The following is a 14,296-nucleotide window of genomic DNA, read 5'->3' as shown; positions in this document are numbered from 1 at the left end:
TGGCAAAACAATGAGGTATGGGCTTTTTATTGTAAAATCCCCCTTGGAATATCAGTTCTCACTATTGTTTTTCTACTTACTCAAAACTAAAGTCCTTACAGTGAACCCTTAAATATAATGAATTCTGTTAAAATAATTGTTTATACTCTATAATTCAAAATCAGTGTTCTTGTTAATACCCAGAAGGTTGATGCTGAACCCAAGCCGTTTTAGAAAAGAGAATAAAACAATAACCATGATTGGTAATATGTAGGAGTAGTGTACTTCCTTTTCCCTAATTTATTTTCCAGGTTAATATATGTTAATGGACTTATAAGAATAAGTTTTCCTTTCTCCCCAGTTTGGTCCTATGATGTAGTGGCAATGACCTGCCCTTCCATCAGCACACACTGTACACATGCATGGACACTAACACGTGTGTACTTGCACACACTTGCCTATTTCGTGATAAGGACTTACGTTAGCTTGCTGGCTTTCATGCTAATTGTTTGTATGTTTCTCCATGATAATGACCACCTCCTAACATAGCACCTATTTACTTATGTATCTTATGTGTCTTGTGTGCTTTTTTCCTTAGGCACTAGAATGTAATTTCCACTGTGGGGATTGACTTCTGTTTATTTGTTCATTGTTCTGTAATCAGTGCCTGGAAGAGTATCGGTCACAACTCAAACACTTGACAAGTATTTGTAAAAGGCATGAATGAATCATACACTAGGTGTCTAACAGTAGGCATTTAGCACTAGGAAGGAAGCCCACCACTACTGTGGTTAAAAAGAAGGAAGTGTTACCAACCACTCAGCTTCTGACCTCCCCTTTCTAATGTAGGGATTTCTTTAAATTTATTCTTTCTAGCAGGACTGAGATAGCTAACAAGAAATGTTAGCCATTCCTGGCTGGTGACTTCATCTGCCAGTCCCTGCCCTGCCTCTTGACCTGAGGAAAGTCTAGGCAGAAGGATGGCATCTCAGGGCATCATCCATGCAGAGCGAGGGTGATGAGACCTGCAGTAGCCTCTAGTCTGTGACAAGGGTTCAGGCCAGATCCCCTTTGAGAACATTCTGAACTTTAGAACTCTCAAAGCCTTTGTCTTTTAAAAGAAAGGAATATCTTCTTTTCAATTATCTATATGAAAAGAGAAAATGAACTCTGTAATTCTTTATTGATATTAGAAAAATAAAAAGTAAGTTATTTTACATTGACTGTTGCCAGGAACATCAGCTCCCTTCTGCACGGCATTAGATGATAAGTGTTTTATTTTCATTTTTAGCCACAATATATGTAAAAAATAACATATATCGGTTACAGACTGATATGATTTGGCTGTGTCCCCACCCAAATCTCATCTTGAATTCCCATATGATATGGGAGGGACCTGGTGGAAGATAATTGAATCATGAGGGGAAGTCTTTCCCGTGCTGTTCTCATGATAGTGAATAAGTCTCATGAGATCTGATTGTTTTATAAAGAGGAGTTCCCCTGCATGAGTTCTCTCTTCTCTTGCCTGCCACCATGTGAGACATGACTTTCACCTTCCACCTTGATTATGAGGCCTCCCCAGGCACGTGGAACTGTGAGTTCAAAAAAACCTCTTTCTTTTGTAAATTGCCCAGTCTCAGGCATGTCTTTATCAGCAATGTGAAAATAGACTAATAAATGGACTTAATATCAAAGCAAAATGATAATTATAAATGCGTGTGTTGTTTATGACTGTGTTACAATTTGATTCTTATATGGCCGCCAAATCCTTTAACTTTAGAAAGCATAACTACATACTTTGACAGATATTAACCAACAAATTTATATTTAAATTGCTCATCCACATCGAAGATCCTCCTTCAGAGAAGGGAACAATGTGTGTGTATACAGGGAATGGAGGAGGAGAGTCATGTTTTCTTGCACATTTGCAGCATAAAAGGATAATATTTTCAGTGGTGAATTATTCTGAAATTTTGGGGCAAAAGTGTTACTTGGAAGATTCCCTTTGAATTTTCTGGGCAATTGGTATAGTATATATCAGTCTCTTTTGCAGTGGTCTTGAAAGCCTACTTACTTTGTTCAGGAAGCCTTTTAAAAAAACTTAAGGAAATTTAAGAGCCTATTAGGAAATCACAAAAACATTTGCAGTATCATATTTCTATTAATTTATTAATAAGGGGAATTTCCAGATATTTGAAGTTTCATATTTACTTCAAAGTTTGCTTCAAGGAGATGGACTAGAGAAAATCAGACTGTAAAGTTAGACAAGGAAATGAATGACATAAACATGAAAACAAAAAGATAGGGGATATCTGTTTCCAGCCATGATAAGATAATTGGAAGAGAGTTTGTTCTCTTATTGTTAACAACTGGGCAAGGCTGGGTGCGGTGGCTCATGTCTATAATCCTAGCACTTCGGGAGACTAAAGTGAGTGGATCACTTGAATCCAGGAGTTAAAGACCAGCCTGAGCAAAATGAAGAAACCCCATCTCCACAAAAATTAGCTTAGTGTGGTGGCATGCACCTGGAGTCCCAGCTACGCTGGAGGCTGAGGCGGGAGATTGCTCGAGCCTGGGAGGTTGAGGCTGCAGTGAGTAGTGATCGTGCTACTGCACTTAAGCCTGGGCAACAGAGTGAGACCTTGTCTCAAAAAAAAAAAAAAAAAAGAAAGAAAGAAAGAAAAAGAAAAAACAGGACCAAATGTGTCAAACAATGATTTTCAGGCACCAGACAACAGACAGTGAAGAATTATGATCCTTCAAAGACAGAAAACAAATGAAGTGAGTCCTATAATCACACTCATTTTCTTCATGGAAACATTTTCCAAACCACAGAATACGAAGGTAAATCTAGGCAGAGCATGGCATTTTCTTTACAGGGCAGAGTTTAGGAGGTCTGGGCAGGCTAAAATATGTAAGTCAAAGTGCCAGAGTAGAAGGAACCGTGGAGATAAAGCACTTCCTAAATCTGCACGGGGCCCCTTTTAGCTTGTCTCTAAATACCTAGTCACCTCTGTGTAAGGTAAATGTCCATGAAGTCAGGCTTTGCAAAGTTTGACCAGAGAATCTATTACTAAATACTTAGCCACATATAGCACATACAGAGGATGAAGCTCTATGAGACAAGGCAAAGCATAACCAGAGAGGTATACACTAAATCTCCAGCAATCTCACAGAGCTGGGAGATGTTTAAGTTTTGACCAGGCAGAATGTAGATTCCTCACTGAAAACCTGGGAGATTCAGTAGAAACCCCAGAGAGTTGTGCCTAATAGTAGGGCAAAGCTAGCCTAGAACTAAAGACTACTCTAGATTCATCCTAAGAAGTCCTAAAAATGAGCTTTGAAAAGACCAACCTGATACACAGATAACTTTGTCAGATCCAATAGTATTAAGAGAAAGCAACAAAATCTAGTACTCAACAACATATATTTTATAAGAAGTATCCAATAAAAGTGCACCAGACATGTGAAGAAGGAAAATGTGACCATAACTGGGATGAAATTAATCCATACAAACTCACAGTCAGCCTCTATGATGGTCCCCAATTTTTATCACCTCCTGGTATTTATTACTTTGTTTCTTTGCACACTGAATTAGAACTGGTCTGTGTGACCAGTGGAGTAGCAGATATGATTCTGTGTGGCATCCTAAGCTAGAGCATTCTCTTGGACCACTAGGTGCAGGGTAATCCAGCAGCTGTCAGGGGCCCATATGGAGAGGAACCGGGGTCTCCCACAAATAGCCAGCACAACTTGACAGTCATGTGAGTTAGCCATCTTGAAAATGGATCTGATTCCAGCCCTAAACCTTCAGACGTGTGCATTCTCAACTGACATCTGACTAAATCTCATGAGAAACTTCAAGATAGTAAAAACCCATTAAGGCGGAGCATGGTGGCTCACGTCTGTAATCCCAGCACTTTGAGAGGCCGAGGTGGTGGATCACTTGAGGTCAGGAGTTCAAGATCAGCCTGGCCAACATGGTGAAACCCCGCCTCTACTACAAATACAAAAATTAGCCAGGCATGGAGGTGTGTGTCTGTAATCCCAGGTTTGGGAGGCTGAGGCAGGCTGATCACCTGAGGTTGGGAGTTTGAGACCAGTCTGGCCAACATGGTGAAACCCCATCTCTACTAAAAATACAAAAATTAGCCAGACATGGTGGGGCGTGCCTGTAATCCCAGCTACTCAGGTGGCTGAGGCAGGAGAATCGCTTGAACTCGGGAGGCGGAGTTTGCAGCAGTGAGCCGAGATTGCGCCACTGCACTCCAGCCTGGGTGGTGACAGAGTGACATTCCATTTAAAAAAAAAAAAAAGATATGGACATATTTGGAGGGTATTATTCTGCCTCTCAAAGTTGTTAAAATAATTAAGTAAAAAAACTGATGAAGTATTTTGTAATGGTTGGACCAGGCTGACAATACCGGAACACATTAGTGAATTTTACCATCTTAAACAGAGAGAGCCAGTCATTAAGCACCTCCTGACATATTGGATTGAAAGCTCACAATGCCACCTTGCAAAAACAAACAGCAAACAAAACCGAGCACACATCTGATCAAACCTGTCTTACCCATGTCAAGAGGTCAGAGGAATGTGCTGAAACAACATAATGCAATCAACAAAAGCCAAAATGTAGGATTCTAACTCGACAGGACAAATGACCTGGTTTCTTTAACAAATAAACTACAAGAGGGGGAAATAAAAAGAGGAGGGAGAATTTGTAGACTAAGAGTCTTAAGAAACACACTAGCTATGGACTTTGTTTTGATTCTTATCAAACAAACGTATTTTAAAAAATACGACCTGAGAAATTTTTAAAATATACACTAAGTTTTGTTTAGGGCAGTTTCAGGTTCATGGTGAAGTTGAGCAGAAAGTACAGTGAGTTCCCATATAGCCCCTGCCCCCTGACCTTCCCATTTGTTACAGTAGATGAATTTATATTAACACATTATTATCACCTGAATCCCATAGTTTACATTAGAGTTTATTCTTGGTGTTGTACATTCTATGGGTTTTGATAAGTGCAAAATGACATGTATCTACCACTATAATATTGTACAGAACAGTTTTCACTGTCCTAAAACTCCTCTGTGCTCCGCCTATTTATCCCTCCCTCTCCCAAACCCCTGGCAACAATGGATCTTTTCACTGTCTCCAAAGTTTTGCCTTTTCCAGAATGTCCTACGGTAGGAATCATACAATATGTAGCCTTTTCAGATTGGCTTCTTTCACTTCATAAGATATATTTAAAGTTCCTTCATGTCTTTCATGGCTTGAGAGCTTATTTCTTTTTAGCATGGAATTTTACATATATATATATATTTAATTATATAATAATAATAATATATGTACGATGGTTTACCCATTTGCCTGTTGAAGGACGTCTTGCTTGCTTCCAAGTTCTAGAAATTACAAATAAAGCTGCTATAAACACCTGTATGCAGGTTTTTGTGTGGGCACAAGTTTTCAGCACATCTGGCCAAATACCAAGGAATGAGATGGCACAAGGATCTTATGCAAGAAGATAGGCCAGAGCTGGGATTGGACCCCTTTGGGATCTGCTGTGGGATGGAGGCTGGAGAGCCCATATCGAAGAATCAGAGGGGCACTTTGTTTTCCGACAGGTTTCAGCACAGACGGGACAGTTACCTGACAGCAGCAGGAGCTGAGACCAGGCCTCCTTGGAATCTGCTGTGAGACAGAAGTTGGCAAAACTATCAGGGAACCTCAGGTCTTGGGCTGTGAGATATGGGCGAGTGTCCCTCTGGGTCCTTGTGTGGGCAGTTCTGAGCTGGGCCTCAGCTGAGGGGGGCTAGAGCTGAGCCACAGAGCAACTTTCAGGTTCACTGCCAGAACTGATGTCAGCAGGCAGGTGAGCCTTTCCATCAAGATCCTAGTATGTACAATTCCTCCTGGACTTTTGGAAGACGGTTTGGTTGCAGGCTCAAGGTCAAACAGGGCTGTAGTCAAGGCCCTTCTGGGACTGGGCCATTTCTATGCTTGAACTTGGGAGCACACTCAGTGGATGAGCTACCTGGCTGTTGGTCTGCAATCTTAAAATGACCCTCACAGGTCTTGGGATCAGCTGGGGTTTCACAAACTCTAACCCGAATAATGAGGCTCCTGCAGAGAGACTTTTGACTGTGAATAGGTACAGAATCCTTATTGGGGGATAGGAGCACATTACCTTCTATTCCACCATCTTATTAATGTCCAATTATACTTCTTTTAAAACACTTTTAAATGCTTGCCTTAGAGTTTGTAACACGCATTTACAATGAATACAAGTCTACTTTCAAATAACATTATCCTGCCTCACTGGTAGTGAAAATATCTTGTAAGAGTAACATATTCCTAATTCTGTCCTTCATTCCTTTAATCATTTCTGCTATTTGTTTCACTTATGTATAAGCTATAATTGCCAAATAGATTGTTGCTACTTTTATTTTGAACAAACTGTTATCTGTTCGATCAGATAAGAATAAAAAATAAAAATTTTCGTTTTACCTTCACTTATTCCTTCTACAGTGCTCTTCCTTTCTTTACGTAGATATGAGTTCCCGACCTATAGCATTTTCCTCCTTTCCAAAGAACATTAAGATTTCTTGCAAGGCAGGTCTACTGCCAATAAATCCCCTCAATTTTTGTCTCTTTCACTTTTGAAGGATAATTTTGCAGGATACAAAATGCTAGGTTGGTGTTCTGAACTCTCAACACTCTAAATATTTCATGCCACTCTCTTCTTGCTTGGATAGTTCTGAGGATGAGTTGAATGTAATTCTTATCTTTACTCCTCAATAGGTAAAGTAGTTTTCTCCTTTAGATTCTTTCATGTTTTTCTCTTTGTTTTTCTGATGTTTGAATATGAGATGCTTGGTGTAGTATTACTATTATAATTACTGATATTGTTCCTGTTTGGTATTCTCGGAGCTTCCTGGGTCTGTGGTTTGGTGTCTGACGTCAATTTGGGGAGATTTTAAGTCATTATCGCTTCAGCAATTTCTTCTGTTCCCTTCTCTCTTTCTTCTCCTTCTGGTATTCTCATTATACATGTGTTACAACTTTTGTAGTTATCCCACAGTTCTTTGACAGCCTGTTCTTTTTTTCCCCCAGTCTTTTTTTTCTTTGCTTTTCAGTTTGAGAAGTCTTATGGATATATCCTCAAGCTTAGAAATTCTTTCCTCAGCTGTGTCCAGTCTGTCAATAAGCCTACTGAGGGCATTCTTCATTTCTGTTACAATTCCATTTCTTTTGGATTATTTCTTAGAATTCCATGTCTGCTTACATTACTCTTTTATTCTTGCATGTTTTGTGAAGCAGGTTTACTGTGTACTGGTTTATCAAGTCATCTGAGTCCAGTGAGACAGAACGTACTCATATGCAACAAGCTACATTAAGTGGATTTATTACTTGTGGATAGGCAACAAGGGACAGCAAATGCCTGGGATTCATTGTGAGTCAGTCCTCCCAAGGCTCAGAAAGCTTCCTGGGATGGGTGAAGCCTTAACTGTGAGTGTCCTACTTCTACTGCAGCTGAGGGACTGCAGAAAGCAACTCACCCTGGGTTTTATATCCCAGGGGCAACATTTGGGTATAAAAGCTGTAGCCCTTGGCTGCATATAACATCCCTTTCCTCATTTGATTGTTCCACATTGGGCTGAAGCATTGATGGACATTCTGTTTTCAGAATGGGGCTGGAATGAGCCTGAGCTATTCTGGCAAACTCCCCCTCATCTCAAGGTATTGCATTCCCAGTACATACTACAGTTCTTCTTGAGTACTATGAGGGAGTAAGGAAAGAGGAAGAATGGGGTTGGTCCAAGGACACCTAGAGAACTGTCCTGCAGTGCACCTCACCTCACTTCCACAAGATATTACCCTTAGCAAAGCCAGTCCATATCATATGCTCACCAACCATATGCCCAGATCTGGAGGTGGAGGTTTGTCTCATCAGATTCATGTAACATCTTGATTGACACATCTTCATTCAGTGCAACACCTTTGGGCCATAGCCAGAATACATTTCACTAGGCTCAGGAGGACTACAACCACAAGCACGACCAAGCCTGCCTGGAGTAGTGACCTAGCCCAGAATCCAAACAATCTAGGTAAGAAGTTGCCAAAGAGGTGAAAGAGGAATTCTTCAGGTGTTTCCACTGTCTGTGGCCAGTGAATCTGCTTCTGAATCTTCTTCACTTGTGTTTCCACCATACCTGTGGTATTAATCCAGGTATGGCAGGCAGTACTGCCAATTGCATGCACTCCTCCCAGTTGGATTACAAGAAAGTCTAGATAACTTCTGTCATCTGAAACAGCCTTCCTGAGGGAGCTGAGGGATGTCTGCTGGGCGGTCAAGGCAATGACAGTGGAGGAAGCCATATCTGCCATGGTCAGGGACAGATTTCTTATCACTTTTTCCTGAGCACTGACTCTGACGCATGGTCTCAAAGATCTCATAAAGGACATAAGCCCAGAGTCAGTTCTACCTCCTGGAAGGTTCCTAGTAAGTCTGGTGTATGGCTTTGGGCTGCAGGCCGAAATGGGGGCATCTCATTATTCCCAGGGGTGGTATCTTGGGGTACCCCCCAGCATATGCAACATGCAAGATCCCTCTATCTGACAGATTTTCAGGCATGACAATGCCCATCCTATGGGTTACTGCCAGACCATCTGCAGAGAAAGATGTAGCCCTCGGCTGTACATAACATCCCTTTGCTCATTTTATTGTTCAATGGCCCATACGTGGGGATAGATGCATTGGCTTTCACCAACCAAGTCTGATTGATGGCATAGTTGCATGAGCTCAGTTTCTCCCATACAATATTGTTCATGAATCCTACACAGAGGGCTAGAGGTAGTCCAGTCTTTGATTTCATTATCACTACTGGGACAGTTCTAGTCCATGTAATCAAAGGAGTGTGTCCATGAAAGTACCTGCCCACCAAGGTTTTTTTAGTTGTGGTTGTGACATTTTGCCACAGAGTCAGTTAATAGGGCACTTCCGGTTCCCTGTCATGTGGCAGGTGCCAGATCCTTGCTCAGTAAGCCATGCTCAGGTGTTATTGCCTTACACTGTGACAATACTCAGGGAATAATGGTTGATACAGTTTGGTTGTGTCCCTGCCCAAATCTTGAACTGTAGCTCCCATAATTCCCATGTGTCATGGGAAGGACCTGGGGGGAGGTAATTGAATCATGAGAGTAGGTTTTTTCCTGTGCTGTTTTCACGATAGTGAATGAGTCTCATGAGATCTGATGGTTTTATAAAGGGGAGTTCCCCTGCACACGTTCTCTCTCTTGCCTGCCGCCATGTAAGACGTGCCTTTCTTCTCTTTTACCTTCTGTCATCATTGTGAGGCTTCCCCAGCCATGGAACTGGAATTCATTAAACCACTTTTTCTTTATAAATTACCCAGACTTGGGTATGTCTTTATTAGCAGCGTGAGAACAGATTAATGGTTTAGTTTACCACTGGCAGGAGAGAGTTGCTGTGGTCTGTGACAAGAGGAGGTCCAGGGTGGCAGATCCAACACTTCGTCAGGTTGCCTGCCATGGCCACAGCTTGAAAGAGCCCACCAAAGCCCACCAAAGACACACTCAAGGCTTCTGCTGCCACATCCTTGTGGAAAAGCAGACTGACAGGTTCATGCCCCACCCCTACCCCTCCCAGGGGGCCCAGGTGTTTCCTACCCATCAGATAAGAATTGGGCTGAGGTGGTATAGTGACCTAGCCTGTCTGTCCCTATCCTGAGGCTGCCACCTCTGAGGGCACCCCTTGCCCTTGCTGCTTAACCCAGACCTTTTGTCCTCATTTGTCCAGTGTAGGAAGAGAGAGCGTGTCCTGTACAAACTTAATATGCCTGATGACACTGTCCACTTGACTGAAAGGATCAGATGTCCCTAGTGCCCCAGAGGGACCCTAGCACCCTTGTATTCCTTGGTTTTGTCGCCCACCCTTGTGGAATCACATAGAGGGGAGGGGAGGCACCAAGAGGAAGCATTGCCTCCAGATTAGAGTCAGAGAGCCCCCTGTCTGGGGTTACTGTGGCAGCCTGAACTGCAAACCACCCACAGGATATGCTTTCTAAAGTGAAAAAAGAAGAATTGTTGAAAACATGAGGATTTTGCAGGCTCAGGCCAATTAGGCAGCTGCCTGGTCCACCACCACCCTTACCTGGTTCAGTGTTTCTCAACACGTGTTGCAATGCTGTGTTTTCCTTGTGTTTAGTGCCTATATTGCCCTAATCAGGTGGGGGTACCATCCCACCAGCAGGTTGTCTTGATGTTCTCTTCAGTTGCTGTGTGAATCAGCTGTTCCATCATTTAATGGTTTCACTGGCCTGTGCATAATAGGCTGCATGGAAAGCCCATCATATCCTCTGATCATATCCTCTGAAAGTGTAACCCGTGTCATGTTGCTTGGGCAGTGAAGTATGTTGTTTGGTTAATGGGACATCTCACAGAGTATCCAAAAAACATGACATGTTATCTCAAGGGTGGCTATGGTATTCCTAGTGTCCACATGGGTGACATGTATTTGTCCCTTCAAGACAGGAAGCTGTTGGCATAGTCCTTGTCCTCACACAGGGGATCCTTTAATAGCCTAGTCACTCAGCCACCATTCTCCTGACAATTTAACTAGGCTGCTGGCAATGGCCCGTGAAAATGTAGCAATATGGTGGTAAGGGTGGCCTGCTTGACCATCACCACTGCAGGTAGTTTGGCCGGTTGGTTGGAACATCTGTATTCAGTCTGAGTCAAAAGATGGCCATCCACCTTTGCAGCCCAATGAACCCTATCTGCTTTTAGTTTTACAGAGCCATCACTAAATGATGCCATATTTTTGGAAGGCATGTGTTTGAATCTTGGGCCCTAGGTAGCTACAGGAAGGGCTACAGCATTCCCTGTGAGCAGCTTAGTCTCTTCTGGGAATTTGTTCATGGAGACTACTGCTGCCACTAGAGAGATCTAGCACCCTGGTATTCCTTGGTCCTGTCCCCTAGCCTTGTGCAATCCCATAGAGGAGAAGTACCCTAGGGAAGCATCGCCTTGGTGGGCATACCTCAAGGGAGCTACAGCATCCCCTTCACTTCCTGCTGGACTGGAGTGATTAGCCAGAGGTTAAAGCTTTGAGTTTTCACAGCTCTTTTCTGAGTATGTGTCCTGCCCTGAGCATGTGCATGGCTTTAAAATTCCCAGTATATGGATCACCTGAGGTCAGGAGTTCAAGACCAACCTGGCCAACATGGCAAAACCCCATCTCTACTAAAAATATAAAACTTAGCTGGGCGTGGTGGCGCCCGTCTATAGTCCCAGCTACTCAGGAGGCTGAGGCAGGAGAATCACTTGAACCTGGGAGGCAAAGGTTGCAGAGAGCCAAGATCACTCTATTGCACTCCACTGGGTGACAGAGTAAGACTGTGTCTCAAAGCCAAAAAAAAAAAAAAAAACAAAAAATCCCAGTGTATAAAGGTGCTTTTGAATGCCTTATTTTGACAAACTCTTGGCCCAGCCTTTCCTCCCTGGCTTATAGGGCACTATTAAATACCTCAACAGTAATGTTTTGCCCCTGATGCTTGTGGGCTGTTCATTTGGCTTATGATGTTTTAAGGAAATTCTTGCTAACTTTTCACCATGAGTGAGTTCTGGGGAAGGTAAAACAAGCATTAAGTGCTTTGTGTCAGTCTTCTGATAGCTCGTAGACATGTTTAAACAGACAAACTCTCTGTGAATGAGGTCTTTTCTCCCTCTGGAACTAGGAATCTGGGTCCCACACCTGGTAGGAATGAATGTAGGCTACTTTTTTTTTTTTTTTTTTTTTTTTTGGAGACAGAGTCTTGCTCTGTCACCTAGGCTGGGGTGCGGTAGTGCGATCTCAGCTCACTGCAACCTCTGCCTCCCAGGTCTTAAGCGATTCTCCTGCTTCAGTCTCCAAGTAGCTGGAATTACAGATGTGCATGCCACCACGCCTGGCTAATTTTTGTATTTTTAGTAGAGATGGGGGTTTCACCATGTTGGCCAAGCTGGTCTCGAACTCCTGACCTCAGGTGATCCACCCTCCCTTGGCCTCCCAAAGTGTTGGGATTACAGACCTGAGCCACCCTGCCTGGCCTAGGCTACCTTCTTAGGACCACCATCACTATCAAGCCAGGGAGGAGGGTGTGAGACAAAGGCAAATAAAAATGCCACAAAGTTTTCCCACCATTTTTAAGTTGCTTTTTTTCTGATTTGGTGTCCATTTGGTTGGTGTAAACCTTGGACCATTTTTCAGAGTTTAATTAGAATCTTTTCTAACAGTTTTTGCTTTTTTCAATTTTTAAAAAAATTTTTGTGGTGAAATGGGCTCTTGGAGCTACATTCTACCCTGTTTATGCTGACATCACCCCAAATATTTTTGATGAGGAAAAGAAACTAATTTGTAATTGACGTCTAGGAGAGATAACTAAGGAGCGGGAGCCACTGATTGCAAAACAGGAAAAACATGAATAAAGCCTTTAGGCAAGATCATATTTAAATAGCTAACATTCTTAATCATTAATAAAACTTCTACACTGTTGCTGTTTTTCACTTTTCCCATCCCATTGGTGTGACGAGTTAAATTCAAGGCCCAAAACCAACAAGTTCCAGGGTAAAAGTGAATTGCTTTGTTACAGTATAGTTTTATTATGATGAATACTTTCTTTTTTTTTTTTTTTTTTTGAGACGGAGTCTTGCTCTGTCGCCCAGGCTGGAGTGCAGTGGCTGGATCTCAGCTCACTGCAAGCTCCGCCTCCCGGGTTTACGCCATTCTCCTGCCTCAGCCTCTGGAGTAGCTGGGACTACAGGCGCCCGCCACCTCGCCCGGCTAGGTTTTTGTATTTTTAGTAGAGACGGGGTTTCACCGTGTTAGCCAGGATGGTCTCGATCTCCTGACCTCGTGATCCACCCATCTCGGCCTCCCAAAGTGCTGGGATTATAGGCTTGAGCCACCGCGCCCGGCAATGACTACCTTCTTTAAAAAAAAATATTGGTTTATAGAGTTGAAGACAAAAAAGTAACAAAGTGTTGGTATGGTGGCTTACACCTGTAATCCCAGCAGTTTGGGAGGCTGAGGCAGAAGAATTGCTTGAGGCCAAGAGTTCAAGACCAGCCTAGACAGCACAGAAAGACCCTGTCTCTTAAAAAAAATTAAAACAAAAAATTAGTCAGATGTAATGGCATGACTATATTCCCAGCTACTTGGAGGCTGAGACAGGAGGATCACATGAGCCTGGGAGTTTTGGGCACAGTGAGCTATGATCGCAGCACTGCACTCCAGCCTGAGTGACAGGGCGCAAATCTGTCTCGAGAAAAAAAAAAAGGAATATAACAAAGATAAACTTTGAAATCAGAAAGATTAATAAAAATCAAAGTGGACAACATACACAGCCTAATTTCAGTAATTAATATAAAGCTTCAGTAATGAAGGCAGTGTGGTGGTACTGGGCTTAGAGCACACCAACAGATCAATGGCACAAAATTAGAACCACATAGAAATTGTCAACTGATTTATTTTTTATATAGATGCCAAGTTAATCCTATCCTGAAGGACAGTCTTTTCACAAATGATGCTGAGACAAATGGGCAGCTTTTATGAGAAGGAAATGGACCTCTATCCATACGGCCCAACAAATACATGTGTATGGATCATAGGCCTAAATGTAAAATCAAAACTATTAGCTTAGAGGAGAAAACATAGATGACTTTATTTGTAACCTTGGAGTAGTCAATATATTTCTTAGGATAAGAAAGCACTAACCATGAAAAAATATGATAAATTGGATTTATAAACTTTAAAAACTTCTTATCAAAATATACCATTAACAAAATGTGTAGAAAAGCCTCTGAATGGGAAAATAAATGATAAGATGCATTTTCACATATGAATGCATGTAGCAAGTACAATGAAAATAATATTCCATTTATAGTATGAACCATACATACAATAGTTGAATTTCAGGTATAAATATAAAGTAAAGGGAAAAAATAACAGAAAAGTTGTACCTTGTACTTGATTGTAAAGACTGTAAGAAAGATAACACTTCCTAATTTAGCGAAGATATTTTAACATAAGACTAATTAATTTTTATCAGTATATTTTAAATAATAATTTAAAATGGCATTTCCAAGTCAAGGAAACATGCCCTTGTTTTTAGTTTGTTGACCAATTTTTTTTTTTTTTCTGAGATGGAGTCTCACTCTTGTTACCCAGGCTGGAGTGCTGTGGCATGATCTCAGCTCACTGCAACTTCTATCTCCCAGGTTCAAGCGATTCTCCTGCCTCAGCCTCCCA

This window comes from Rhinopithecus roxellana, chromosome 11 (genome assembly GCF_007565055.1).
Source record: "Rhinopithecus roxellana isolate Shanxi Qingling chromosome 11, ASM756505v1, whole genome shotgun sequence".
NCBI lineage: Eukaryota > Metazoa > Chordata > Mammalia > Primates > Cercopithecidae > Rhinopithecus > Rhinopithecus roxellana.
The sequence above is the reverse complement of the archived record's forward strand: the minus strand, read 5'-3'. Positions refer to the sequence as shown.